General features: G+C 45.0%; 1 long non-coding RNA gene across 1 annotated transcript; it reads right to left on the reverse strand.

The window, feature by feature from the left end:
* Window positions 1–5,271: 5,271 nt before the first annotated feature.
* LOC308593572 lies at window positions 5,272–8,765 on the reverse strand. The gene is made up of 3 exons (XR_014011018.1): window positions 8,687–8,765; window positions 8,165–8,243; window positions 5,272–5,367 (listed from the first exon to the last, which is right to left on the reverse strand). It is a non-coding gene; the product is annotated as an uncharacterized lncRNA (long non-coding RNA).
* Window positions 8,766–27,926: the final 19,161 nt, after the last annotated feature.

Consider the following 27,926-nt stretch of genomic DNA (forward strand, 5'->3'; position numbering starts at 1 on the left):
GAACCTAAAACCCCATGGTGGATCTCCCCCTTGGAGGCTAATGCAGTAAAGTAAAGTAAATATGCAGGTAGGCTGGCTCACGTATAAGTCATTATTAATGGAGGAAGGCACCCAACTAAAGTTAAAGCAGTATGATGATATGAAAGAACATTTTTCAGGATGGCTACGGTACTTCCAACTAAACGAGACCTTTAAACTTGATAAAAAGAAGGGCTTTGCCAAAGTACCCTCTAAATTGGAAACAGAATTGTTAAATAATAAAACTAAGATACTTCCTAAAATGTACCGACCCCTCCTTGACTGGGAAGTCAAGGAGGAGGAGGTCAAATAAGTGATGATTAGGTGGGCCCAGGACGTTGGTCATACTATTCTCATAGAATCATAGAGTTGGAAGAGACCACAAGGGCCATCAAGTCCAACCCCCTGCCAAGCAGGAAACACCATCAGAGCACTCCTGACATATGGTTGTCAAGCCTCTGCTTAAAGACCTCCAAAGTAGGAGACTCCACCACACTCCTTGGCAGCAAATTCCACTGTCAAACAGCTCTTACTGTCAGGAAGTTCTTCCTAATGTTTAGGTGGAATCTTCTTTCTTGTAGTTTGGATCCATTGTTCCGTGTCCGCTTCTCTGCATGCTGAATGATGCAGGCCTTCCCAAGGACATGTGGGGAGATGCAGTAGCCACTGCTGTGTATCTGCAAAACTGACTGCCAATCAAGGGAGTTACACACACCTTTTGAACTTTGGCATGGAAGAATACCTAACTTGTCACACATAAGTATATTTGGCAGTATTGCTTATGCTTTTGTACACAAAGAGAGCAGGCACAAACCAGACTCCAGGGAATTACGTGGAATTATGGTAAGATACAAGGAATTATGGTAAGATATGCTTCTGGGGGCAAAAATGATAACAGTTATGGACTTAAAAACAGGAAAGGTCAGCGTAAGATGTGGTTCATTTTGATGAGCACAGTAAAACTGATAAAAGAGGAACTGTGATAGATTATTCTCAGCAGTCAGTGAAAGAAACACAAAACTCTTTGTACTTTTCACAATACGTAGCAGTCCAGATCTAGCTTTTACTTTTATAGTAATTAAGGCTTTCCCCCTCTCGTTTTGCCCTTAAGCAGCAAAATTAAGTACGCCCCATCATAAATAAGACTTTTCCCGTCCTGTTTTTACCCTTAAGCTGCAAATTTAAGTCCCCCCCCATCGTAAATAAGGCTTTCCCCCTCTCATTTTACCCTTGCACCACAATTTTTTTTAAAAAACCCATCGTAATGAAGGCTTTCCCCCTCTCGTTTTACCCTTAAGCAGCAAATTTAAGTCTCCCCCACCCCATCATAATTAAAGCCTTCCGTTTCTGATTGTAGTGTTCTGAGGTGATATTTGGTCTTTTGTTTTTGCTTTTTTATGTTTTTGTGTGCCTTTTTATTTTTGTGTCTGTGGCTTGTTTTTCGTTTTATGATTGAATGATGGATTGATTGTGTGACTGTAGAAATGGATAAAAGCCCCCTATCCAAACAATTACTATCGGTGCAGGTAAGAAAAAAATATATTTTAATTTGGAGTTTGCCCCTGGGGGTGAAGTCAAACCACTGTGTTAGCAGCACCAACGTGACCTCACCAGAGTACAGTATAAGCCTGAGCAGTGCGTGTGGAGGTCCTGGGTGACCAGACAAGACCTCCCCCTTTTTGGCCTTGCTGATATGGTCCAAAGAAAAGCAGAGCAATAAGTTTGGCACCAGCTACAGGAGTTGCTATGGGACGCGGGTGGCGCTGTGGGTTAAACCACAGAGCCTAGGACTTGCTGATCGGAAGGATTGGAAGGTCGGCGATTCGAATCCCCACGACGGGGTGAGCTCCCGTTGTTCGGTCCCTGCTCCTGCCAACCTAGCAGTTTGAAAGCACGGCAAAGTGCAAGTAGATAAATAGGTACCGCTCTGGTGGGAAGGTAAACAGCGTTTCCGTGCACTGTTCTGGTTCACCAGAAGTGGCTTAGTCATGCTGGCCACATGACCCGGAAGCTGTACACCGGCTCCCTCGGCTGATAAAGCGAGATGAGCGCCGCAACCCCAGAGTTGGCCACGACTGGACCTAATGGTCCGGGCTCCCTTTACCTTTACCTTACAGGAGTTGCTGGAAGGAGGTTCCACTCCAGATTTGTATAGGGTTTTACTCCTTAGCCTTTTCTTTTCCAGAAGATATCCTGCATGGCAGTGGAGGATTAGGATCAGAGTTTTCTTCTAGATGGGCTACCTTTCCCTCTACAGCATGGGCAGAAACCACCTTCTTAGCTGTTGGGCCCACTACATGAAACTATAGGTCAATGGAACCTGACTGGCTCAGCATACAAGAAATGGCAGGTTTGATACTGACTACTGGTTCCTAGGGGAAAGGGTTGGGAAGGAGCCACACACATCCTTACCAGTCATAGAACATGGAATGGCTGGCAAATGGACTACAGTGGTACCTCGGGTTACATACACTTCAGGTTACATACGCTTCAGGTTACAAACTCCACTAACCCAAAATAGTACCTCGGGTTAAGAACTTTGCTTCAGGATGAGAACAGAAATCGTGCTCTGGTGGTGCGGCAGCAGCAGGAGACCCCATTAGCTAAAGTGGTGCTTCAGGTTAAGAACAGTTTCAGGTTAAGAATGGACCTCCGGAACGAATCAAGTACTTAACCCGAGGTACCACTGTAATGACCTCACTCCAGCAATTTCCTACTTTATTTAGGTAAAGTCTTCCTCCATCCAAAAACCTGTGTTTTCTTTCACCTTAAAAATCAGCAACACCTAACCAATGTTTTTGATTCCAGCAACACCTCACTGGTGAATCTGCTGTCACGCCTTGAGCATCATTGTATCATTGCACAGCAACATTATTGCTTGGTTGATCATTCCCTCCCTCCTTTAAAATTAAAATAAAAATTCTGCTCGTTTCCTTTCTCACATATTTAATTCAATTTTTTCACCTTTTGAGAGTTTCAGTTCAGATTTATCATTCCTGCAGTTACCATGAGGGGAGTCAAAAGGACTGTGAGCTCTTGGGGCCTAACCAGTCTCCTTTTCCAGTGTTCATGGCTTGCAATAGGCAAAAAGAAATTCAGACCTTCCATCCTAAGGCTGGTGGATTGGTAGTGTCATTGCCTGCTGCTCACTTTGTGCGTCCAATGTGTTGGTCACATCTGAGTTGAGATAGAAGATGGACAGCCTGTCTGCTAACTTGACAGGAACAGAGACAATATGGAAACAGAGCTTTTATTGAATATCATTGGTTGTAGAGTGAATTGTGGCAGCATCACGTAAGTATAGGGTTAACAATCCTGCATCTTTTGAAAGCTACTTGATTGACAGAGGAGATACAGCTTCTGCTGTCACTGCATCCCCATGCTGAGAACACCAGCACCTGTTTCTTTTCTGCCTGCACTTTTGAACAACACTTGAGCTCTATTAAGGGGAAAGGTGGCAACCCTATAGAAATGACTAGCTTCCCATTGGTTGCTGCTTGTCAGCATCTTTTGTGACCTTCAAAGCAACAAGTGGGGAACATCCTGGAAGTACTGGATGGCTGTCCGTGGAGAGATAAGGGATAATAGAGCACAACAGTCAGCAGCTACTACAAGTGGTACCTATGACTGGGTGTGCATTAGAGGTGTAAGTGAATCACTGAGAAAGAGTATGGCCACCTTCATAAGCAGAGTGCATTACAGAAAAAAGAAAAAAGGATTGAAATCTTCAGCCTAAATTCAGCAGATGTTTTGATTCTCCCTAAAATATCACTGGGACATTTGAATGCTTATTTTTGGCTGTTCATTTTCACCTACCTACCCATAACTTTAATTGGCATGTGTTAGTCTGCAAGATAAATGATACTTTCCAAGAACAAACTTGGAGACTCGCTTACAGGTTGGAAGAGCCCAACTGAATATTGTTGAATGAACATCATTAATGCCTCCCTCTTTTGAATTGAAAGTAAGCTTTCCAAAATTCTAATCTAGCACTAGTGCAGTAGGAATAGGAAGAAGATACAGTATATAAGAAATTGTTAATATTTTTCATTTTTATAGAGGTGCATTTCAAGTTTTAAGCAATAGGCTGGTCTCATAGCAATCCTCCTAATGGGTGGGACTCTGAGAAGAGGGTGCAGAATTGCCTAAGGAGGCCTAATGAGTGCATGGCTGAAATGGGATTGGTTCTTGACTGTTTTTAGATATGTTGCTCACTACATTTAACGACTGCACAATTTTGTTTGGATGTTTCACTGTGTCCAGACTTGCCATGGATGTCCTGCAGTCATTACAATCCCAAGGAAAGGGTTGCTGTTGCCTGCACAGCCTATTCTCCAACAACCCTCCTCTGGTGAACCTTGTTCACATCAAATTCCAAACAGGCATTATAGGAAGTGTTGTACACTGTTTCTGCAATTTTAATAGAGGAAAGATTAATTAAATATTAATTCAGTTTTTAAAAGGAAATGAACAAACTAAGTATCAACTTCAAGCCTTGCACCACCACTTTCTCCAAACGCAGACGTATCTGCAATATGGGATAACATCCCATTTACATGTCAAAGTTGTTCAAGGACCTCTGGAATAATGTGTGTGAACTGTTTTGGACTTACACAAGAGCTCTAAATAAATGTCTAGTATTGTTATTGTTACTAGGGCTATAATTGAAACATTTATACAAATCCATACACTGGATAGAGTTTGTGGTGGTGTTCCCCTGCCCCCACAAAAATATCAACAAATTCAAAGGCGCCTGTGAGGAAAGTGGCAAAAAGAGGATCCCTAATTTACTAGTTGTAAAGGATGTCACTCTTAAGTTCTTAAGAAGTCAACAATAATTTCAGTGTGGGAAACTGAAGAAGAACGGGAAAGAGCCCACCCTGTTTTGTGTATTAAAATTTAACAACGGTATGATTAACTCGCTGGTAATTTTAACTCCAATCATAATTCAGTTGCAAGCAGATGGAGATCTTGGATCTGTCCTTTTTGGAAAGCGAGAAACTCCCGTGTCTTCCAGAGGGGCACATCTGGACTGGGTGGGGGGCGCTCTGCATGGATTATGCTTTAGGGTACCTGGACCTTCTGGTTGGTGAGACCCCCTTAGCCAATCTTGCCTGCCAGTGCAAAGAGTGGGGGAACCTGGGGCTGTAGCCTTCGAGGGCTTGTGCATGGGCATGAAAGGGAGGAAGGCAGGCAGCGCTGCGACCGAGCCTGAGGCTCTTCTGGGCATCTCCGAGTTTTCCACCCAAGGGTTGCACTGAGACATCCAGCCCCTGAAACGCACCGTCTGAACATCCCTGGACAGCAGCGCCAGGACCCCTAGAAGAGTTCCGAAGTACGTGTCTGCGTCTGTGAAGAGGAGAGAAGAGGTTCAAGATTACGACTGGTTGTGGGGAAGGATGAGCTATTTCAAATATTTATTGTTGCTGTTTTTGTTTCACGGCTGGGCCTTTTGCGGTGTAATATGTGGAGAGAAGACAGGTCCCTGCTCCCAGCAGCTTACAATCTAAATTTCGGCAGACTTGAGAGGGCGGAGAGGCAAAGATAACAGCGGGTGGTTATGCGCAAACGCGAGCTCTCTTTGGTTCTCTTTGGACTAGGGAGTTAAGCCAAAGACTCCACAGGAGAGGTAGGTACGCGGCCTCTCCCTCTTTTTGCATGCTGTCACCGGCGGAGATTGTCCCCGGAGAGGGGACATGGACTTTTGCCCCCTCCCTCTCCCTCCCGGTCTCCGCTCCCGCCGGGGTCGCCCTAGAGGGCCGCTATCCTGTTCCCAAAGAGATCGCCAGTGTGGTCTCCAATATCAGATCAATCTCTGGCTGACTTTCTGCGGAGATCTTTCCTATACAGACCTCGTATCTGTATATTAACGAGTGCATGCGTACTCCAGTGAATCGTTGTTAATTCCTTTTCCTTTCTCCTTTTCTTAAATATGTCAGTAAATATACATTTCCTTTAAAAGCGGAAGAAAGCTGCTCCGGGAGCAGAAACGTGGAAAGTTAAATTTGCAGCCTTTGCCTTCCGCAGGTAAAGCCGATTCCCATCTCTTCCCGCTTTGGTGCCCATGCTTTTCAGGCACTATTGGACACGGAAAAAGGCTCACGGTTTAATCCTTCCTGTCAAAATTATGTTTACTGGGGAGGGCGGGGAGTGAAAGCTAGCCTTTAGTCCGTTGATAGTGCTGGGTTTCTGTTAAACGGGTGACTAAATTGCTTAGAGTGCCAGATCTCTCCGTCTCCCCATCTCCATCACACCTTAAAATCTACTTTGCTAGGCTGAGGTTACTCGTTCAGGTGTTAGTGGATTCAGGTAGGTCTCCTTTGCTTTTTGGAGCTTCTCTGTATTGGTTTGTTTGCTTCTCTCTGGACTGCTGCTTCTTTTTTTAAAGCATAGTAATACCATGACGGCGACTTAAGCCCTGTTAAAAGCGCCGCGCACATTGGCAGGACAACAAGAAGGAATAAGGAAATCAGCCAATCCAGTGAAACAAAGCACCTCGGGAGTAAACCGATACGTACCAATCCTAAACCACTTCGTGGAATTTAAGCCCATTTTATTTAGTGTGACGATATGCTCCCATGTAAACAAGCGTGTGCTTCAGCTCCAAGCCTTATTTCAATTGCAGCAATATTTCCATTTTCTACGTGCTGCTTTTAATGCAGGCGGTCAGCGCTGTGGATCGGTCTGAGAGCGAGCAGTTCGCCTCCATTTGGAAGAGCTGCGTTTAAGAAATTAATATCCTGCGGGCAAAGGCATTACCCACCTTTTCATTACGCACATACTCCACAGTTTGCACTTTCTTTCCCTTTTATTGGTATCGAAAATCCCAGTGAAAATCAATTAAAAACTAATTTCAAGTTCCTTTGTTTGCGATCAGGTATTAAAAAATAAAAAGCTAGAACAATAAGCAACAAGCAATTCTTTGTCGAATGATGCTCAGGAGGACAAAATAATTTATTCCAGCGGGCTTTGTGCTTATGCACTGTAAGTAAATTCCGTTAAAGTTAGAGGAGGGGGTTGCTTCCAAGTATTGGGGAGAAGGTATGAAACCTGAGACAAGAGAACAATTAGCGTTGCACTTGTACCAGAAAGCTGCCATTCCTGAACCTAAAGAGATATAAAAACGGGGGGGGGGCATCCCAGCGCCCCCAAAGGAAAGGCGAATCGGTGGTGGGATCGTGCCACTAGATGCAGTCCTTTACTTTTCAGTTGTTAGCATCCTGGTGTGGAATTCTAATAGGAAAATAGACAGAAGTGACGCAAAAATATATGCACTTAAATCTAAGGCCATCACCCGGCGGGAATGTCTCCTGCACAACCCCCAATGGAACTAATGACCTGTAAAACCCAAAAGCAGCTCCCATTTGTTTGAACGGAGCTGGCACAGGAAGACTTCCCCTGCTTAGACAGTTCACCAACTTATTACACTGATCACTGGGATTTTGAAAAGCGTAATTTATTCAGAGAATTTATGTACCCACCCACATAACGCCCTTAAGGATATTAAGAATATATTGTATATCAGGGGTTTTGTTTTGGTTAAAAAAACACAAACCAAACACCCTGATATTACTTGGAAGAGAGCAATTATGTTACACTGAATGTCAGAAATGCAGGGTCTCTTGACCACATGGGAACGCCGACAATTTTGGTGGTCCCTTTTTGTACACTTCGAAAAGGAGGACACAGACACAGATTAATGCTCTCCTTCACCTAACGTAACTGTCAGCAGTCACCGGTGTTACGTTTAAAAACCGAGATTTGGATGTAAGGATTTTCGGACATTTACAAACAAAGAGGAAGAGCATCAACACTGCAATATAAATAGTGTAAAATACACACGCGATCCACAAGCATATATACTCATAAAGAGAAACATTGTGCATATTTTCCCAAACATGCGTGCACATTCAGATCACTCAAAATATTCCGAAGTATGCCGGAACTACTACAATGAAGTGGTTTCCATGGGGGAAAAGAAACGGGCAATTCTGCCCAAGGAAGAGGAAAGTCCTCAAAAGTTCAGACTTTTTAAAAGCAAAACAAAACCCAATTATTCTGTAATTCGCCCTGTTAAGTATACTGATAGGATGTATGAGCAGCTTTAGGAAAAAATTGCGAAGTAAGCGTAGTAATAAAAACTAACGGGTTGCTGAAATAGTGGACAGCTCCTCGCCAATCGCCTTGGTCCGCTGCTCTCCATAGTCCAGATTTTAAAGTGCCGCCTGCAGGAGAAAATAATTAGAACAGTCTGATCTATACTGTATTCTAATCAAACCGAAAAAGATGCGTCTACAGACCACGATGCAACCGGATTGTCACTGAAGTTGTAAATAAATATAACCCCCCCCCCAAAAAAGGAAGGCAAAAGTGAAAGAAATAACCACTGTGAAAGTATGTGCCAAGTATCTCTACTTGCGAAAGCCCTGGCCCGAGTAATGTTACTTTAATAGTTTACTTGTGATACATTTAGAATTATTGAATTATTTAACTGCACTTTATAAATTCATCTGAGTGTTGTGCGTGCCTCTTAGGAGGAGGGGGCTGCATTATCAGGAGAGTAAAACGAAATAAATGAGATGTCGGCTATAGGAGCATTTATTTTCTAGTGCAAGATAATAAAAAGGGTGGAGTAGTGTGTGAAGCAAATAATATAAAAGTAATCTACCTTAAACTTTCTCCAACCCGGAAGCACAAATTATGTACTGGTTTAAGAAAGGCCGCTAAACAATATCAGGATGAGACCGTCCTAAAGGCGGCTGCCCGGCAGACCTCGTCGCCTCGCCGCTTTTGCTTCTTCTCGACCAGGCGCAGCTGCGGATCCGGGAGCGGCGGGCTGCGGGACGCCTTTCGGGAGCAAAGCGGCCTCCGAGGCTGTCCGGGGAAGCTGGAGGATCCCCGAGCGAAGGCGGGGGAGAGAAGGCCGGGACTCCCGAAGGGGGCAAGGCCCGCGCCTCGCTCGGCTCCCGGGGCGCCTCCTTCGGCTTCGCGCTTAGAGGCGCGCGCGCCCGCGCCCGAGTGCCGCCGCCAAGGCCGAGATTGGGGATAATGGCAAGAGCGCCAGGAGACAATTACCCCTTTCGGAGTCCTCACTTCTCCTCGCAGACACTGTTATTTCAGAAATAGGATCATTTGATTTCATCTTGCACTAAATGACACCCAGCCGCCTCCAATTGCCGGCTTCTCCAAAGGCGCCCTCGCGGGCTGCGGGCCTCGGAAAGGCGGGCGGGCGGGCGGCGAGGAGGCGCCGGGCTCCCGGGCCCCGCGGAGGGAGCTGCTGGCGCTCCCGGGGGCCGCAGAAGGGGCGCGGGGCCGGGCTGTCGCCGGGCGGCCTCGCGGCCAAGGAAAGCGCCGTGCTGCTGCCGCGCGTCCCCTCTCCCGGCCCGGCTCCTCGCCTCCCGCCCCCGCGCGCTCCCCGTCTCGCCTCGTTCCCTCCCCGCGCGGCCGGGCAGCTTCCTCCGCGGCGCCTCTCGCTCGCCGCCCGCTTTGTCTTGGTCTCAGCCCGGGATTCCCAAGGCGAGGAGCGAGCTGGCCTGGGCGCGCGGACTCCGTGGCGGGCCTGGGGGCTGGCCTGAGACCCCCTCCCGGGGCCCGATCCGGCTGCGGAAACGGGCCTGGGCTGAGCAGCCCGAAATCCAGGCCCTTTCGACGTTGCTTCCCGAGGGGCAGCGAGGACATCGCTGAGGGTGGGAGGCCCCTTCCTGAGGCACCGGGGAAGGAAATATGGGGGGGATGGGGGACCCCCCCCAAATTATTTTACTGGGGGGCCGAGGTCCCGTTGGAGTTGGCTCCTCTGGGCGACGCTGTTTCAGCAGAACAACAGCCTTGTGGCACCTCGAAGGCGATCCCACGAAATGCTTTGCTTAGGTTTCCAGGGGCCAAAAGACCCTTTGCTGTTTTTGTCCTGAACATAAGAAAAACCCATGGAATGAAATCTATTTCTTAATTGGCAGGTTTGAGATTACAGCCTTCGGAGTACTTAGATTTGATCACGCACGTTTCTTACATCCACTGGGCTGGACCCAGCCAAAAATAAGGATTTTTAAATCAGTTAGACTTATTTCTTAGAAAAACTACAATTCCATGCGCACTTGAATCCAACTGAGTCCAAGAGGACTTGCTTTTGTGTAAGCATGCACAGGATTGTGCTGCACTTATGTTCAGGATCGCAGTTGTTTAACCCCCCGCCCCAGTTAATTAACAACTGTCTAACCAAAGGCGAAAATCTGTAAGTACTTTATTTCTGCTACGTCTTCCCCAAGCTTGCGTTTGGAAGCAGTCGCAACTCAGCTTGGATGGGAATAAATCTAAACTATCCAGAGAGAAACTGGATTGACTTTCTCTTCCTCCCTGGCTTTCTTCCTTTCAACTCTTTTCGTCACCTGCAGCAGGCCTGTTCCTACCAAGCGTCTTCTTCTTTGGCAGTCACTCGTAGCCTAGTAAGAGTGTCTTCCGCAAAGACAGTCTTAACAGTGTGTCCGTAAGAGACTGTGGAGGCCAGTTCTGGATCCACACGTCCTTCCACAGTGGGAACATAGGTTTCTGGGCGAGGGTTGATGGTGGTGAGCGTGCCTTCCTCTTAGCACGTTTCTTCCTTTCAACCTGAGTTCGAGCAGCTTCCAAGCAGCACCGTCGTCACTGGCTATTAAAGGGAGAGGTTAAGAATATGCGGGCTAGGACCAAGGCTGAAGAGTTCACAAAGCACAAATTAACCGCCCCTTGATCACCCAATTGTCGAATTAGTAAAAGAAGTGCATTTCTAAAATATAGCTTTTAATGAAAAGTTTTCCAGCTACAACAAAAGCATAAAGGAAGTACGATGAATGGACAGCCTGAGAAAGGAAGATTGATGGCTTACAGCAGTGGTTTTCAACCAGTGTGCCTTGGCACCCTGGGGTGCCTTGAATGATGGTCAGGGGTGCCGTGGGCAACACTGGCCTCTCTGTCCCTCTTTCCTTCCCTCCCTCGAAAAAGGGTGAGAGGCTGCCAGCTCTGCAGGCAAGGGGGGACATAACTGGGCTCCTGAGCCCCACAGGGGAGCTAAAGAAAGAATGTACTTGGGTCAAGGGAGCCGTGGACTCAAAAAGGTTGAAAACCTCTCGCTTACAGGATGTGACTGTGGAGACGAGGCATTTGAGAAATCACGAAAAAGTGGCGCCACCAGCCCTACCTGTTAACTCCCGCTCTCCTCCTTTGTTTTGAACCATCTCGCTGGTCCATCCTAGACTAGTTGTCTTCTTGCACTTCAACCCGCCACCACTAAAATAATCAACTCTCTTGCAGAAAACCACATGATTTTCCTACTTTCCCTTCATCAGTGCCCAAGCCGGAGAACCCCATAGCTATTGCGATGAATGATGATATCTGATTTGCAGTGCGAGCCCATTCACGTGTGGAGCTTACTCCACAATAAATGTGTTGCGGACTACAGCCTTGCTTTCCCCGTAGTTTGTAAACAGCTGTGATTTGATGAACAGCGGTATTTACTTATCTTTATTTATGGTAGTTATACGCTGCCCAAGGCGGCTTACAATAAAAGTTAAAAACAAGTAAAACGTGTAATTAACTATTTTAGGGTATTCTGTTTTACACCTTTGGTGTGAAGCTGGTCCTCTGGAGTGCACGGTCTCCCATAATACATGAAGCTTTTCCGCCTAAGGAACCGTGTGAACTGCGTAATGTCCGGAGTCAATAGGTGCCTGAGGGAACCAGTTGTGTACAAGATGGGCGTCTCCACTCTCATCCTCCGCGCTTGCGGTGGGTTCCAGTACAAATACGGAAACGCGTAGAAAATGCTGTGGGTCCGATCCAACGCTGAATTATCGGGATACAGCCTCAGCGTAATTTGAGACGCAGCAAAACAAAAGTCGTGCACAATTCCCCATATTTCGCGCTCAATACGAAATGTCATTTCCTGCTCCTGTGCAGGTCCCACTCACTGCAGTGGGTCACGCGCAGGAGAACTTCAGCCAGGATCGGGCCCGCTAAAAATTCGATCCCGCGGATGGGTAGTTAACTCGGTTTCTCAGTTCTTGAAGCAACTATTTTTCATCAGCTTTGTGTTTTCGAATAATTTACCGAAGACTACATTTTACATTGCTTATAAATTATTGTCATTAAATATTATTATGATATTACTGTTTTTATCATTATATGTACCCAAACACCATTTTGAAGACTGGACATTTTAATAGGGTGTTGTTGTTTTCAGATATTAAACCTAGTGATAAATTTTACTTTAAAGAAACAAAAACAATACAATGGCACAGCAAAACAACCACGTAGAACTAATATATATTCTTTATCCTAGGTACAACCCCCTTAGGTGGTTTAGGCTCCAAGACAATGACTCCGTGGCTGAGTGAGGTTTTGAATCTGGGCGACTCGGGGCCAAGGCTTGCGCTAAGTCCGCACCCGCACACCGCGTTACTCTCTGCCTTAAGGACGCAAGCGCCTTGCCGAGTGAGAACCAAGAACCGCCGGAGCCAGTTGGTCAGAGCAGGGGGGGCCAAGAATATTGCGGGGGGCAGGTAAGCCCCGCCCCACACAATCGATCACATGACGCGGTGCACACGAATGGCAATGCCCATCAAAATGTTTTATTTGGGCCACGAAGCCCCCTCGGCCCTGAGGAGTTGGCTCCTATGGGTCTGAAAGACCTTCTGCCCTGCGCCACACCGGCTCTCGGGGCTTCGCGCAGAGCCCACTCAGGAATGGCCGAGGCCGTCTCCCACCCGAGCTCATCTGTCTGCAGTGGACAAAGAAACGTAAGGTCAGCACGTGCCTGCCCAGGACACCAGCTCTTCCCAAATGGATCTGTTTCAGATCAAGAAAGTGTGTGATCAGAACTCCGCTTCTGAAAATAAAAAAAACATATTTTAAAAAACAAAACCCAGCACATGGAAAGTGAGCAAAGGCAAGCTGAACCCTTTATACTGTTTGTGCATTGTTTGCTCGGAACGGTCCAATTGAACTTAACAGGCCTTACTCCTAAGTAAATTATACGAAGGACGATAGCCTAAGGCTAAATCACGAGCGTAGGTTTCCGGTCTCTTATAACTTCTCCGGCTCCCGGCTATAGATCTTACCGTCCAAGGCGTTATCTTCTTGTAATTCCTATAATATAGCTACCTATGTAGCAGAGGTACATTAGGGTTATTCCCTCCATGTTGCAGATGGAGGACGGAGGCTGAGAGAATAAGGCCCTTCCGAAGGTGAGTTTATTGACGAGCGGAGATGCTAACCGGGGTTTTCAGGACTTTTTAGGTTTGTTTCTCTCGCCGCTAAGTGACACCAATCTCTTCAGGATGGGGTAAACATATATTTTTATGGTCTGGGTCGGCAGGAAGCAGATACCCCCGCTGAAGGGCAGTTCTTATTTCTCTGGAGACAGTTCTGCAAGCCGCATCGTGTTCCTTGCTTTTAATTTGAAAAGCCAGGTTGAGAGCCAGAATTCTTCACAGACAGAAGCGCGAGATCATTCCGTTCTTTGACCAAAGACCGCGCTTCTTTAAGCCTCCTGGAAGAACAAAGGCGATCCTTGTAGCACTGAAACAATCTAAAGGAAAAGGAAATACCGAATTACCATTGAGGTTTGTGGACGACTTGAGATGTTGATTTTGTTTTTCGAGATAGCTGTTCATGGCAGGTGATGAGCCATTTATTCCATTCACAGCTTTCCCCCGGATAAGGACCTCTAAGATCCTTTGCAACGTGCTCAGGCTTTGCGATGACTACAATAGGCGTCTTTACAGAGGCCAGACGTCGCCTCTTTACTACCACCCACGACCAGGTTACACCTGTGTCTCTAAGAAAAGCAGAGCGAGCTTCTGCAAAACTATAATGTAAAGAAACGTTTTTTGCTTCGATCTTCCTGAAAGCGAAATCAACAGATCCGATACCTGTTAACATGGGATAAAGAGCCGGCTCCCACGTGCCCTGATTATCTTATTTTCTCTGCACACGTGATGACTTCCAGTTGAATATGTAAATTGGTTCCAGTTGAAAAGCACTGAGTTTGAGCTGACTGGGAGAGCTATGCACTTTATGGCTGTATTATTAGGTCTGTGATAACTTATTCACATATGCAAGTTGTCACTTGCTTTTGAAGCAATCTGCTTTTCATAGGTCTACTTCTAACTATGCCTATTTTGGATTTCAGCCACGCAGTCCGATGTTATGTATGTTTATCAGGAAATATCCCACTCTGCTCAGTGGGAGTATATTTCAGGAAAGGCCTGAAAAGGATTGCACTTCCATTATTCTAGGAGTTTTTAAAAGTCGCGTTTCCGAATTCTAATGGAGAACGGAATATTTGAAGATTTCCCAATGCTCCGCCCAATGGGATCCTCTCCGCGCGTTGAAAAGTAACACATCAGGGAGAAAGCTAGACTGGGCGCCTTTGCACAGGGTCCTATGTCTCTAAACTCCAAAAGCAAAACACAGGAGAGACCCAGCATGAGAGACACTCCAGAAGCAGCTCGCTGCTCTGGCTGAATCGGGAAACACTTGCTATTGCCAAAGTTTGGATGGTTTTGCCCATTTCCATTGGCTTTGCCAAGCAGTAGTTTAAAATGCACATCCAAAGTCATTGTCTTTGGCTCTGCTGCAGCCCTTATCGTTGAAAGCATACCTACAAGATGAGCAGGCTAGGACCTGGAACTAGTTTCCACTGAAATCCATAGGATATGCTTTGATGCTGCGGACATTCTTCACCCAGATGACATATCTGGTTGGATTTCAAGATTTCGGATACAGGTGAAACGCATCCCTTATAATCCAGAATAGTTTGATTAAATCAATCAATCAAATAGTTTGATTTGATTAAGATGCAGCCAATAAGAAGTCACATTTCATATATGTTACCTAGAAAGATATACGAAATAAATCAAATTATCTTCATGTAAAGGGCTGTAATACAGAAAAGGAGCAGACTTGTTCCCTGTTTGCTCCAGAAACGGATGGAAGCGGCAGGGAAGAAGCGCTCAGCCAAAACACAGTGAGGAACCTTCTAGCGGCAACAGCTGCTGGCCACTGGAACAGGCAGCCTCTGGAGGTGGCTGGCTTCTCCATCGCTGGAGACTTGAAAGCAGGCGCTATAGCGCCACCTGTGAGCGAAGCTGCAGCTGCATGCTTCCTTCCTTGTAGATCTTGTGGGATCTACAGTGCAGAGCCAACGTCCCTTCTATAATGATGTGATTCTCTGCACAGAGAGAAAGCGATATTCTCCGCATATAAGAGAAACCAAGCATATTTAGTACCGTAACATGCCTACTGCTCTCTTTTGCATCGCTCAAACTTTTGGTTTCGCTCTCTCTCTTTCTCTCCCTCGCTCCCTCTCTGGACTCCAGGTACCCACTTCTGTTTCCAAAGAAACAGAACCTTCCGCCTCCCTTTCGGGATAGATGACTTGGCTCCACTGTTATGCTCTTTTTTCTCAGGACTGCAGCACTTGACGTGCTCTTGGCACATACTATGCAGCGGTTTAGGAAGGAGGCATCGGGAGACCGGTCCCCATCTAATTCCAGGAAAAGTGGCGTGTGATTCTTACAGCTAATAAAAGGTTGGCGGCAACGTCGAATTAACTTTTATCCCACCCTATCGACCTGAAGTGTGTGGATTCAAAGTCGCCATTGTCTCATTGGCTATGCTAAAGGACACGGTAAAGCCAAAACTGCAGTCCAGTCCATGTTTACTCAAGTATACATATATAGCAGCCTTACAACGCAATCTTATGCATATTTGCTCGTTAGAAGATCACACCGTATCCAACGGGGCCGCTTACAGGTGAGAGGAATGAAATCCTCTGTTGAATTGACACTGTTGTCCTTTCTATGTCTGCTGCCTTCTACACCCGCGCGATTTAAGCAAGTGCTTAAATCTCTCCCGTTGAAATGAAGTGCATTAAATGATGTTTAACTCTGCCAGGATCGTGTCCAACACTCTGACCCACTGTATACGCTTACTTGGGAGTAATTGCCTTTTAAATGAACGCAGATATTTAGAACTGCTCCCGCGCACTCGCTTATTTGGGAGCAAGTCCCATTGAAACCCAGAATTCAGGTCCGCGTTTAGGACGCGCAGGCTCCGGCTTCCCAGCAGAACAAGGTGCCATTTCTTCCGTGTGACTTCTGGTTCCTTCAGACGGAGCGATAAAAAACCCCAAAACAGAACTTGCCATTCGACTCTACAGAGCTTATATTGTTAGAACGCTCAGGACAGACCAGGTGCGGACAAAAAGCCAGCCAGCAGCAGAAAGGCCTGCCCCGAGGAGCACCCAGGGCTCTCGCCGCCTCGCTTTCCTGGGCCGCAGCGTTTTGATCCGCGCCTCTCCGGCTTCGCGACTGCGGGCCTCTTTCAGCGTGATCCTTTTCCAACAGACGCTAATCAAGTAATTTCCCCATCCCAGCCCCATCAAATTGCTCTTTAGCTGTTGAACTGTGGAGTTTTGCTCCGCTTTTCTCATGCTAATCACCTCCATTCAGCAGCTCTCTTTGAGGCTATTTGTAGTGGAATAAATCTCCTTGTTTGCCTGCCGCATGATTAATTGATATTGTGCTAGAGCGGGGGCCGGAGGAGGGGGGGGGGGCTGGAAAGGCAGCGCAGCGCAGGAGCCCCAGCCCAGGCGCGGCAGAGACCGCCTTTGCGCCGCCGAGGTCCCGCAAAGGTCGCCCCGGGGGGAGGAGGGACGAGGCGGATCGCGCTTATTTGCTCCTATTTATTTACCTCTTAATAGAAAAAGCGACGAAAGCGGGGGGGAGCCAGGAGCCGTTTGCTGAAGAGATGCTGCTGCCGAGCGCGCCGGGTGGGGCAGCGCCCTCCCCCTAAACAGCGCCCTCCCCGCTCTATTTCTCTCCCCTTCCCCTTTGCTTATTAGAAAAATAGCCCTTTCCCAAAGACAATTTGATTTAATCCCGCCTGTCATGACATCACAACATGTAAGAGGTCTGCTTGGTTTTTCTTCTTTTGAAAAAGGGCCAAGCAAATATTCGCGGGCCGGTGGGGGCCGGCGGGGGCCGGCGGGACGGAAACCTTTCCGGCGCACTCCATTGCCGCCTCCTGCCATCGCCCTTTGTGGAATAAGCGCAGTGAGAAAAGGGACGCGAAAGGGAGAGAATACGCAGCCGTCGTTGGCTAACAACTCGAATGCAAAAAAACTGGTTTGCTTCAGCAGGAAGTTCTCCTCCGCAAGGAGCTGGAGCTGTGCAAGAGGCGTCCTCCTTCGCTCAGCTGTGTGGCTTCAGAAGGAGGTCGACAACGAACTCTTTTGGGGTTTGGGATTTTCCCCCTCCAGTAAAAGCAAATACACGCGTCTTTGTCATTCAGACATACACAAAAAACCCGGTGGTTACCCAAAAGCTTGCATTTCCTGTTTAAGAATGCGAGATACCAGCCCGGTTTCCTTTATCCCAGCACTAAGACTGCCCCCCTCCTTTATTAAAAAAAATAGTCCTCGCAGATGCGTCGCTATTTCAGAAGATTCTCGCCTTCGCTCTCCTCCCTTCTCCCCAGATCCCCGCCGCCGCCTTTAGACTACTGAGTAAACCTTGCTTCCCACACCACGTAATTGCAACGCGGCGCTTCAATTAAACAATCCCAGTCTTTGCTTCTGGCTTCATTGCAAATATTTCCCTTCAAAAAAAAAAGGGAGGAGGAGAAGAGGACGCGAGAAGAAACTGTTTTCCCTTCTTTCTTCTTCCTCTGTGTAGGGTAATTGATAGGCTCTAGGAGAGGTCAGGATTAGCATAAGAATTAAGAGCAGAAAATTAATTTAATATTCCATGCACATCTTCAATTATTCCTCCAGACCTTTGTCTCCGCGGCTGGCAGCGAGAAGGTTCAGCTGCTCTTCAGCCAAACAACATCTGTGCAGTTAATAATTTGATAAATAGCTCATACAAATAGTTTCTGAATTATCTGCCAAGCCGGGACTATTCAGGGTTGAAACGTTTGGCAGGGCCTCCCGCGCCAAGGCTCGCCTCGCCGCCGCTGGGCAGCCTCCCATCCTGGGGCGCCCTAGTTGCCCGGGCGGCGCCCTGCTCCCGCCCGCCTGCTCCGCTGCAGAACCAGCGCCTTTCAATAAAGGCCCGCTGGGGGGCGGGGGGGGCACGACCAGCAATTAACAACAAGGGCGGGCTGTGAGGCTGCTTGGGAGAGGAGATTCAAGATGCTTCCAGCCAACTTGAAAAAATATTGTGGGAGCCCAGGAAAGCCCTGCCCCGCATAATCGATCACATGACTCAGTGCATACACAACATTTGAATGTCCATCAACTTTGGGGAGCCTAACTCCTTCAAATATTTTAGGGGGGTGAAGGCCCCTTGGCCCCTAGGAGTTGGCCCCTATGCTTCCAGGGGAAGGTGGGGTGCATGGGCAGGGGGACAGCTGCCCCCAAATCACGTAAATAAATAAAAATACTTAACTAACTTAACTAACTGACCAATTGTGTCACAGATAACTCTGTTCTGCTCCCCCCAAAATAAATCCTGGCTGCACCCATGGTGGGGTGGGGTAGGCAGGTCAACCTGGGCAGGAGAAGGAGATGGGGGTCTAAAATGCTCCTCAGGCAATGTAGGGGAAGCATCCTCTGGACAAGCAGGGAACTGAATGCAAAGATACTGATCTGCAGCAGGCCCTGTCGCTGGAAGGGGTCCTTGCACTAGCTCATGTGTTCATCAGCTGCTGAACATCTGGTGAGGGCTTGAATGTGTGAAGGAGAGGCCCTCACAAGTACTTAATGTCCTTGCCCACTTCAATGGAGGGCTGCCACTGTTCTGGGGAACCTGCAGCGTGGGTCCTATCAACCCCAAAAGCCATGGACAATGATGATGGGAATTGGAGGAGCCCAACATTCAGTCCTTGGCATCCTGGACTGCCTATCAGTCTCCTCAGGGTTGCCTCTGGTGGAATTCAGCAGGGAGGATGGGGACAAAACTAGAATGAGTTGGCACTCAGGTTCCCCAGTCCTGCTGTAGGTATACAAGAGCAGGAAGGCTCTAGCCCAGGCATCCCCAACCTTTGGCCCTCCAGATGTTTTGGACTATAATTCCCATCATCCCTGACCACTGGTCCTGTTAGCTAGGGATCATGGGAGTTGTAGGCCAAAACATCTGGAGGGCTGCAGGTTGGGGATGCCTGCTCTAGCCTGAAACAGGTTAAATAGGCTTTATCAGCAAGTACAAGTCTATTCTGTTATGCTTTGCATGATAGGGCCTATTGGACCGACTTCTTGGACTCACTTTTTAACAGCCTTTCCCCGTTTCTGTTGCCATGTATCTATTTCAATGAATTTGTTCCATCAGTGCAAGGACTGTGGACTGTGCCATTGGAACTTCCTCTCCTTGTATACAACCCACACCCTAAATCTGTTCTGGGGTTTTCCTAAACCCTTCAGAGGGAAGGAGGGATATCCTTATGCTAATGGAGGGAGTGCATTGGATCCCACGCCATATCTATTTCAGCTAATATTAGATATTATCTTCCAGCAGTGGATAGTGGTTCAAGCATTTGATAAAGTGGGCTTCAGTACCACATAATCTTATACCATAACAGCACCTTTTGTTTTTAAGGTGCCACAATGATTCTTGCTACTGCTTTGATTTTTTTTACAATCAAGCAGTATATAAATTTTATGAAATATATAAATAAGCAAAGGGCTAACATGACTATTACTCTGGAAATTGCATGAGTGGAGGAGCCACAGGCAGAATTTGGCTATCACGTCCGAAACCAGACATCGAAAAGGACAGAATTAGCATTCATTTGTGAGCCATTAAGAGATGAGTAATCAAGTGAATAGAAATGAACTCATGTGTGAACTGGTCCCACTTAGATGAAGCAGCCCCTGTCCCCCCTTGTAGAGCTTTAATATTTTTCAAGGTTGATAATACAGGGAAGCAGCAGCTCTCAGTTCAGTTTCTCCACTTTCCTCCCATGCCTTGTTCATCAAAAACTGTAATGAAGTTTAGAAGAGGAACTCATGACTGCAGCAACATGATGAAGATCTGTGTGTGTGAATGTGTTATCACAGGTCTAACAACACAGATGGGACTTTAAGCAGGTGTTCACCTCAGATGCAGTGCATTCCACTGGAGTCAGTTCACACATTACTGTATGCATGTGAATATTCTCAGATTAATCAAGTGATGTACAGTACATGCCTGTGTGAATGGGTCCTATTATAATAGTAAACTTAATATATTGCTACAGAGATTATTTTTCATAGTAAGCACAGCACAGTCTTGCAGCAATTTTAAAGATGAAGTTATTTGGCATAAGCTTTTGTGAACCAGAGCCCAGTTAGTTACACATTCAAGAAATCTGGAATCTGGCTCAAATTCATGAAAACTTGTGCCACAATAAATCAACTGTCTGATTGTCACAAAACTATCTGCTTTTTTGTTGAAACTAATACTGTTACCCTCTCAAATCTTCACATAATAAAGGCATCCTTTAAAGTATGTTTTCATAGTAAATTGTGAGCAATCCAGCTAAGATCCAGCTACTTTTAAACCCTATCATTGTAATAAGAGAAAGTTAAGCATGTGCTTAACTCTTTCATGAAACCAACCAAGTTCAAAGTGTTTAACTTGGCAAGATCATCACTTAAGTTTGCCTTTTTAATATTTGCTTGTTTAACTCTGTAGCTGAGTCAGCTGTACATAAGAGAAGAGTGTTCTTTCCCTCTTAAATATGGCATTGGCTGGATGGACACTTGAAGTCATTGAAAACTACACCCAACAGCTCAGAGGAGTTCTGAATAAGAAGTAAATACACTGGATGTCCTTGCACTTTAATGAGAACATGGCACTGCTGATCCTTAAATACTGGCAAACAATCTTCAAGACCCTAATAACAATCCACTTCCCAGACCTCTTTTAAAAGATCATACTGCCAGGCATGTGGCTGAATGAGAGAAACCTCGCTTATTAGAGCTGGGTGAATATCACAAAACAAAAAAAAATGCCAGGAGTGTTCACTTGAATACAGGATGATGTCCTCCATCTCTTTTGTATTTTCTCACTGCAGACACAGGGGAAATAAAGTTCTCATCATGCAACTCTTGTGGAAAGCAAAATTTGAGCTCTTTAGCTTAAGTGCCGTATTTGGGCTAGATGCAACAGATTGTATAGAGAATGGGACCCAGCATGACCCAGCAGTGGGATCCATTTCCCAAAAGTCCTTTTCCAAAGGCTCAGTACACAGGCAATTAAAAAAGGAGTGGAAAGGCCTTGACCTACCTTCTGACGGTTTTAATTCAGTTGCTTTGTCTGAATGTAACAAGTGGTAGGTAACTAGTTCTATGTGAGATCTGAACTGATATAGCAGATATTACAATGGGCCTTCTCTAGTAATAACAAAGTTCTCATAAGAACTTTTTTGTTTTGCTCTAGGAGTCACGTCAGATAATACTAGCACTCCATGTTTTATAGTTAACTACTTCCAGACCACAAAGTGGAACTGGATTACAGTATCTTGAGGATACTCACCCTTCTCTTGTGTCAGCTTATTTGGAAGTTTCTGTATTAAAAAAGAAACCATATGAAACAGACAAGCTAGGAATTAAACATAGCAATTTCAGCTCATGAGTATGTGATTATCTCCATAAAAATTTAAGAACCACTTTTGGATTTCTGGATTGGAAAAAGATGGGTAGGTGATGCCTGAGAAAAATTATGCCTGGCAGAATGATAAGCAGCTATATAATATGATATACCTAGATCATAGAATCATAGAATTATAGAATTGTGTAGTTGGAATGGACCCTGAGGGTCATCTAGTCCAAACCCCTGCAATGCTGGAATCTCAGCTAAAGCATCCCTGACATCCAGCTTCTGTTTAGAAATCTCCAAGGCAGGAGAGTCCACAACCTCCAATGGAGACCATTCTACTGTCAAGCAGCTCTTACTGTCAGAAACTTCTTCCTGATGTTTAGTCAGAATCTCCTTTCTTGTAATTTGAAGCCATTGTTTTGAAGCCTGCCCTCTGGGGCAGGAAAAAGCAAGCTTGCTTCATCTCCCATGTGACAGCCCTTTAGATATCGGAAGATGGCTATCATATCTTCTCTGTCTCCATTTTTTTGCAGGCTAACTATACCCAGCTCCTTCAACTCTTTCCTCATAAGGCCTGGTTTCCACCCCCCTGGTCATTTTGGTTGCCCTCCTCTGCACAAGTTCCAGCTTGTCAATACTGTATGCTTCTTAAACTGTGGTGCCCAGATTTGGTTACAGTATTCCAGATGTGTTCTGACCAAGGCAGAATAGAGGGGTACTATTACTTCCCTTGATCTGGACACTATACTGCTGTTGATGCAGCCTAGAATAGCATTAGCTTTTTTTTGCTGCTGCATCACACTGTTGACTCATGTTAAGCTTGTGGACCACTAAGACCCCATGATCCTTTACACATGTACTGCTAGCAAACCAGGTGGCCTCCGTCTTATATTTGTGCATCTGGTTCTTCCTGCCTAAGTGCAGAACCTTACATTTGTCCCTGTTGAAATTCATTTTGTGAGTTTCAGCCCAAGTCTCCAATCAGTTAAGGTCATTTTGAATCCTGATAGATGTTATCCTGTAGTATAGGTTTTGAATAATTTGAATGATCACTATATATACAATTGGCAGATACTGAATTGGAAGCCCACACTTTTTTATTTTCCGTTCCCTCCTTAACTCAGCTGTTTTTAAATTTTAGGTCCTCTATCCTGCATTAATGAGGAGATACCCATGAAGGTGGCCGGTGGACGATGAGGGGCTCCAGGTGGGGGAGAGAGAGCATACAGGAGCAGAGCGGAAATAGGTGAATACAGGACAAGCTGCATTCTGTATTGAATAAACACAGGACACAACATTTTACATTGAAATAAGGGACATTCTTGTATTATACAGGACAGGTGGCCACCCTGCCTAGTTTCCAGGCAATGCTCTTTTCTCTGTAAACAGGAGACTTTCCACATGGAGATTCTCCATCCTGAATCCCTCTGACTAGCCTTTTGGCCACCCTTTTGGTTCTGTGGGAATGTCTCTTTTTTGTGTGGTGGTGCAGGATTCACAGATCTGCCCAGTTATGGAGCAGGCACAGACAAAGAAATTTGTTCTTTTAAATAAATAAATAAATTGTATTTATTGATACTTATTCAGAGATATACCAAAAATACTTACCAATTACAAAGTATATTTTATAATATACTGATATAAAACAGCTACTTAGTCTAAAAAAGAATGAAGGCAGAAAGAAGAAAACACAAGAAAAAGGAAAATCTAAAGAAAGAGAAGCGAGAGAAGAGAAAGAGAGAGAAAAGATTACAGAAAGATAAAAAAGAATAAAGGGATTTCTGACTCTCTGTTCTGCAGCTAAATATAGTATTCATAAGAGCCAAACATTCTATCTTCTATAAATCTGTATTTTTTTTTCAGTCTTCAAAATCCAGCTATTCAAGTCCATTTGCTCTTTAACGGAAAAAATTCATAAGAAACTTCCAATCCCTAATCAATGTCAGTAATGTTTTTTCTCTAATTAAGCATGTTAACTTTGCCATATCAGCCAAGTCCAATAGTTTTATCAGCATTCTTCTATAGTGGGTAAGGCTGTATCTTTTGATCTTGGTGCATATAGCAATCTCACCACTGTAATCACATTTTGGAGTAAACTTCCACAATCCGTTTCCAGCTGTTTATATTTAACCCTAAAGGAAAGAGTTATGGCTTCAACTGAATATTAAGCTTTAAAATCTGCTGTATTAATGCATGTATTTGTGTCCAATATTCTTTAGCCTTTTTACAAGTCCACCAAGCATGATAGAACGTCCCTTCATGTTCTTGGCATTTCCAGCAGTGGCAGAGCTTCATGCTCCTGCACGGGGGGGGGGGGGGCGGAGAGCAGGCAGGGTGACTGGCGCATGTCCTGAGGGCGTGGGACACTACCTGCGGGGGCATGGCGCCCAGCGCAAGGGGGGCAGCCGCGATGGCACCCCACCAGGACTGTGTTGCCAGGGGCGGTGCACTCCCCCCCCCCACTCCTCTTCCTCCACCACTGATTTCCAGCAAACATTTGAAACATCTTTATACATTCTGAATAGTTTCTCAAGAGTTAAATACAAGCAAAACATCATTTTATTTAAAAAAAATCTCTTTAAGATCATAACACAATGTAAAATTTAACCCCTTAGTCCACATATGTTCCTTCCCACTGTTCTATATGTATATTGTGTTTTAATTTATTGGAAGCTGCCCAAATGGATGGGGTCACCCAGTCCGTTGGGTGGCTATGTATGTATGTATGTATGTATGTGAATGAATGAATGAAATCCCCCCCATTTAATCATGTATTCTTTAACCTTTTCTTCAGTTTCAAATTTCTGCAAAATTCATGTTCATCATCTGTGCACAGTTGATTTTCAAAGTCTGTCTTTTCTTGCTCTACGGCAAAATTATTTCCAGCTTGAATCTCTCAACTAACTGCATATAAGGGAACCAATGGAGATTGTAAGCTTCCATTATTAATTGCTCCCTTGTTTTAATTTTGTAATCTCCTTGATGCGGTTCTATTAATTCTTGGTATGTTATCCATTTCCCTTTGCCTGTCATCTCTTTTTCGGCAAAAGCTTCTTGTGGTGAAATTCATAAAGGCGTCTTTTGCCACAACCTGGGATTGTCTTTATTCCTAATTTTTAAAATGGCACTTCTAATACAGTGATTTTTAAAATCCACATTCACTTTATCATACCACCAATATTATGTGCACAATTGAAAAGTCAAAGCATTTATTTCTTAAAACTTGAAAATGTGTTTTTTTTCCTTATGAGTTACAACCGTGGGAATTTTCTTTTTACATACATTTTCTCAAATTTGGTAGGCCCAGCAGATTAGAATGTCCTTGGGCAAACAGTTGGACAGACCTGCTCTATTTAAAGTGTTTTTGTGAATCTTTAAGTGATAAAGATGTATATTCACAGGCTGGTGATGAAAATACCAAAACAATTCAAATGTTGGCATCCTTGGCAAAAACAACAAAACACTAGAGCATAATGGCATCAAAAAGACCCGTGACGTTTTGTGTCTGGACTGATTATGTAAGTGGTGGCTGCAAAGGTGGAATATTGTTATGACTGGATTTCTGAAAAGCTCTCCATGAGGTTTTCTGTTGTTGTTGAAAGTGGGTCTATTAAAAAACAACAACCCCACACACAATCTGAGGCCACCAAGCAACCAAAGTAATACGTATTATGTCCCATTTTTAAAAATGTAAAATTTATTTTTATTTTTAATGCAAGGTGCTTGAGTCTCCAATTGAAATTTCTCGGCCCTAAAATGCAGGATCATGCTCATATTTTGCTGTTACCATAAGATAACAAATTAATACCAGCAATGACTTGTTCCACCTCCCTGTCCTATCTGGCTTAAGTGTCAAGAAGGAGAAACAGTTCACCCTCTTCTGTTTAACACAATCTGTTTAACATGGGTGTAGCCAGGATTTGTTGGGGGGACAGGTTTTTGTAGGGGGGGCAGAACCTCAGATTTGTATTGATTTTTACTGATTTGGGGGGCAGCTGCCCCCATGCCGTCGCCCATGCTGTGTAAGATCACTGACTAAAATAAAATAAAATAAAATAAAATAATATTTGCCACCACCCACCCTCTGGGTAGGTGACAACAATTTCAAATACATTGTTTAAAACCATTCAAAATGTTATTATGTTCTTTTAATTCTATAGATAGTTCAATTACTTTGTAACCATAAACTTTTACAGACCCTCCAAGTGTCCCTATTTTCCAGGGACATCCTTGATTTAGAGAAGCCGTCCTGGTTTCTGATTTGATCCCAGAATGTCCCCCTTTTCCTTAGGATGTCCCTATTTTCATTGGAGAAATGTTGGAGGGTATGGAGTTACCCAACCCCCAAGTCGTCTGAAGGCAATCCTGTATAGGGAAGGCTTTTTAGCATTTAATGTTTTATCATGTTTTTATATACGTTGGAAGCTGCCCAGAGTGGCTGGGGCAGCCCAGTAAGATGTGCAGGGTATAAATTGTAAAATTATCATTATGGAATGGTACGTCCCTATTTTCATCAGAGAAATGTTGGAGAGTATGCTTTTATATGTTTGTTTTAATTTTTGTGAGATACCTTGAATTCCAGTTCTGGGAGAAAGGCAATATATTGATGATGATGATGATGATGATGATGATGATGATGATGATGATAAATATAGCATTAATCCTTTTAAATAGAACCATTCCTTTAAAAGCAGTTCCTGTGTTATCTTTCCATCTACCTCAAGGTCTCATACTTTCACCATAGCATCCAAAATCTGCTTCCTCACTGCATCCCACACTGCTCCTTCTTAGATTTCCTCCTCCTCTTCCCGGTCTCTGCCCTACTGTGTTTGGAAGAGGTGTGCCTGATTAAGTACCCTCCATACTTCACGTTTTGTACACACCCAGTATTGTACTTAGCAACATTTTCTTTTGCAAAAACAGGTGCTCCTTCTCTTACTTGCCTTTGTCAGCTTCCAGGACTGGCACCCTCACCCAAAGCTTTGCTGAACAATATTATATTATATTATATTATATTATATTATATTATATTATATTATATTATATTATATTATATTATATTATATTATATTATATTATATTACAATGGTATAAAACTAGATATCAAGGTTTCTGAAGCGATTCTAGGGGCTAATGTCATTCTAGCTAAGCTTAAAAGGCATATGTTCCATTGTTTTGTTATTCAATTGTCCTTAGTAACTATTGTTCCTAGAAATATGAATTTTCACCAAGGCCACCAAGCTTTGAAAAATGACTTGGGTAGGCACAGCAGATGTACAGCAGCACCTCCAATGTTCTGGGAGGCCTGGAAGTGGCTTTGGAGAATTTATGATGCAAACCAAAGCTTCCTTACATGGAAGTGTCCCACACAGAAATAAATCAGATTTCTATATAGCCTTGATTAGAACTGGGCTGAAAGGAAATATTTATATCACAAACACTGTTTCACAATAGTCACTATCTCTTTCAAAAGAATGCCAGGAACCACAGTATATAGTTTGATGAGAAAGTTGATAACTCTTTGTATGTGAGTCCTAGCTCTCCTGAAAGAACTTACAGGAGAGGGAAGAATTGGTGAATCATTTTAAGCCTGTTACACCATAATGGAATCTATCCAGTGCTTCCAGCAACAGTTATTACCAGGACTCAGCCACTGAGATCAGCACTACCACTACTGAATCCTAATCCTTATACCAGGGGTTTCAGTGGCGTAGCGTGGGTTGTCAGCACCCGGGGCAAGGCAAGTAATTTGCGCCCCCTAACCCGTGGATTTGCGCCCCCTAACCCTAACCCCCAGATGTTGCGCCCGGTGCGGCCGGCCCCCCCTGCACCCCCCATGCTACGCCACTGAGGGGTTTTCAAACTTTCTGAGTCAACGGTTCCCTTGACCAATCACATTCTTTCTGCGGCTCCCCCGTGGAAGCCACTTACACTGGGGTTCTGTTACAGGACATTCCTAAGTGGGGATTTGCCCATTCTGCCCTGCCCCTTTTCGGCACCATTTTTGACGCACATGCAAGGGGGAATGCTCCGCATGTGTTGACAGGAACTGAAGCAATGCCACTGCTCTGAGGGCTTAGCTGCCACCCCCCACATGGCAACCCTAGCCTCCGTTTCCTGCAACTAGTGTGCACATGATGGGGGGGGGGCTGGAGAGGGCAAAATGAGATTAAGATCAAAAGCAGAAATAATGCAAGAAGATACTGTAGGAATGTATATGAACATAGGAAAGGAAATATTTAGATATGGTTCATCCTCACTCACATTAGTGGGCACAGAGCAGAGCACATTCCTTTGCAGCAAATAGTAGGAAGCTGTGGACAGCTGGTTTCAGCCTTTTAATGAAGCAATCCAGGA

The sequence above is a fragment of the Podarcis bocagei genome, assembly GCF_964188305.1.
Source record: "Podarcis bocagei genome assembly, chromosome: 8".
Taxonomy (NCBI): domain Eukaryota; kingdom Metazoa; phylum Chordata; class Lepidosauria; order Squamata; family Lacertidae; genus Podarcis; species Podarcis bocagei.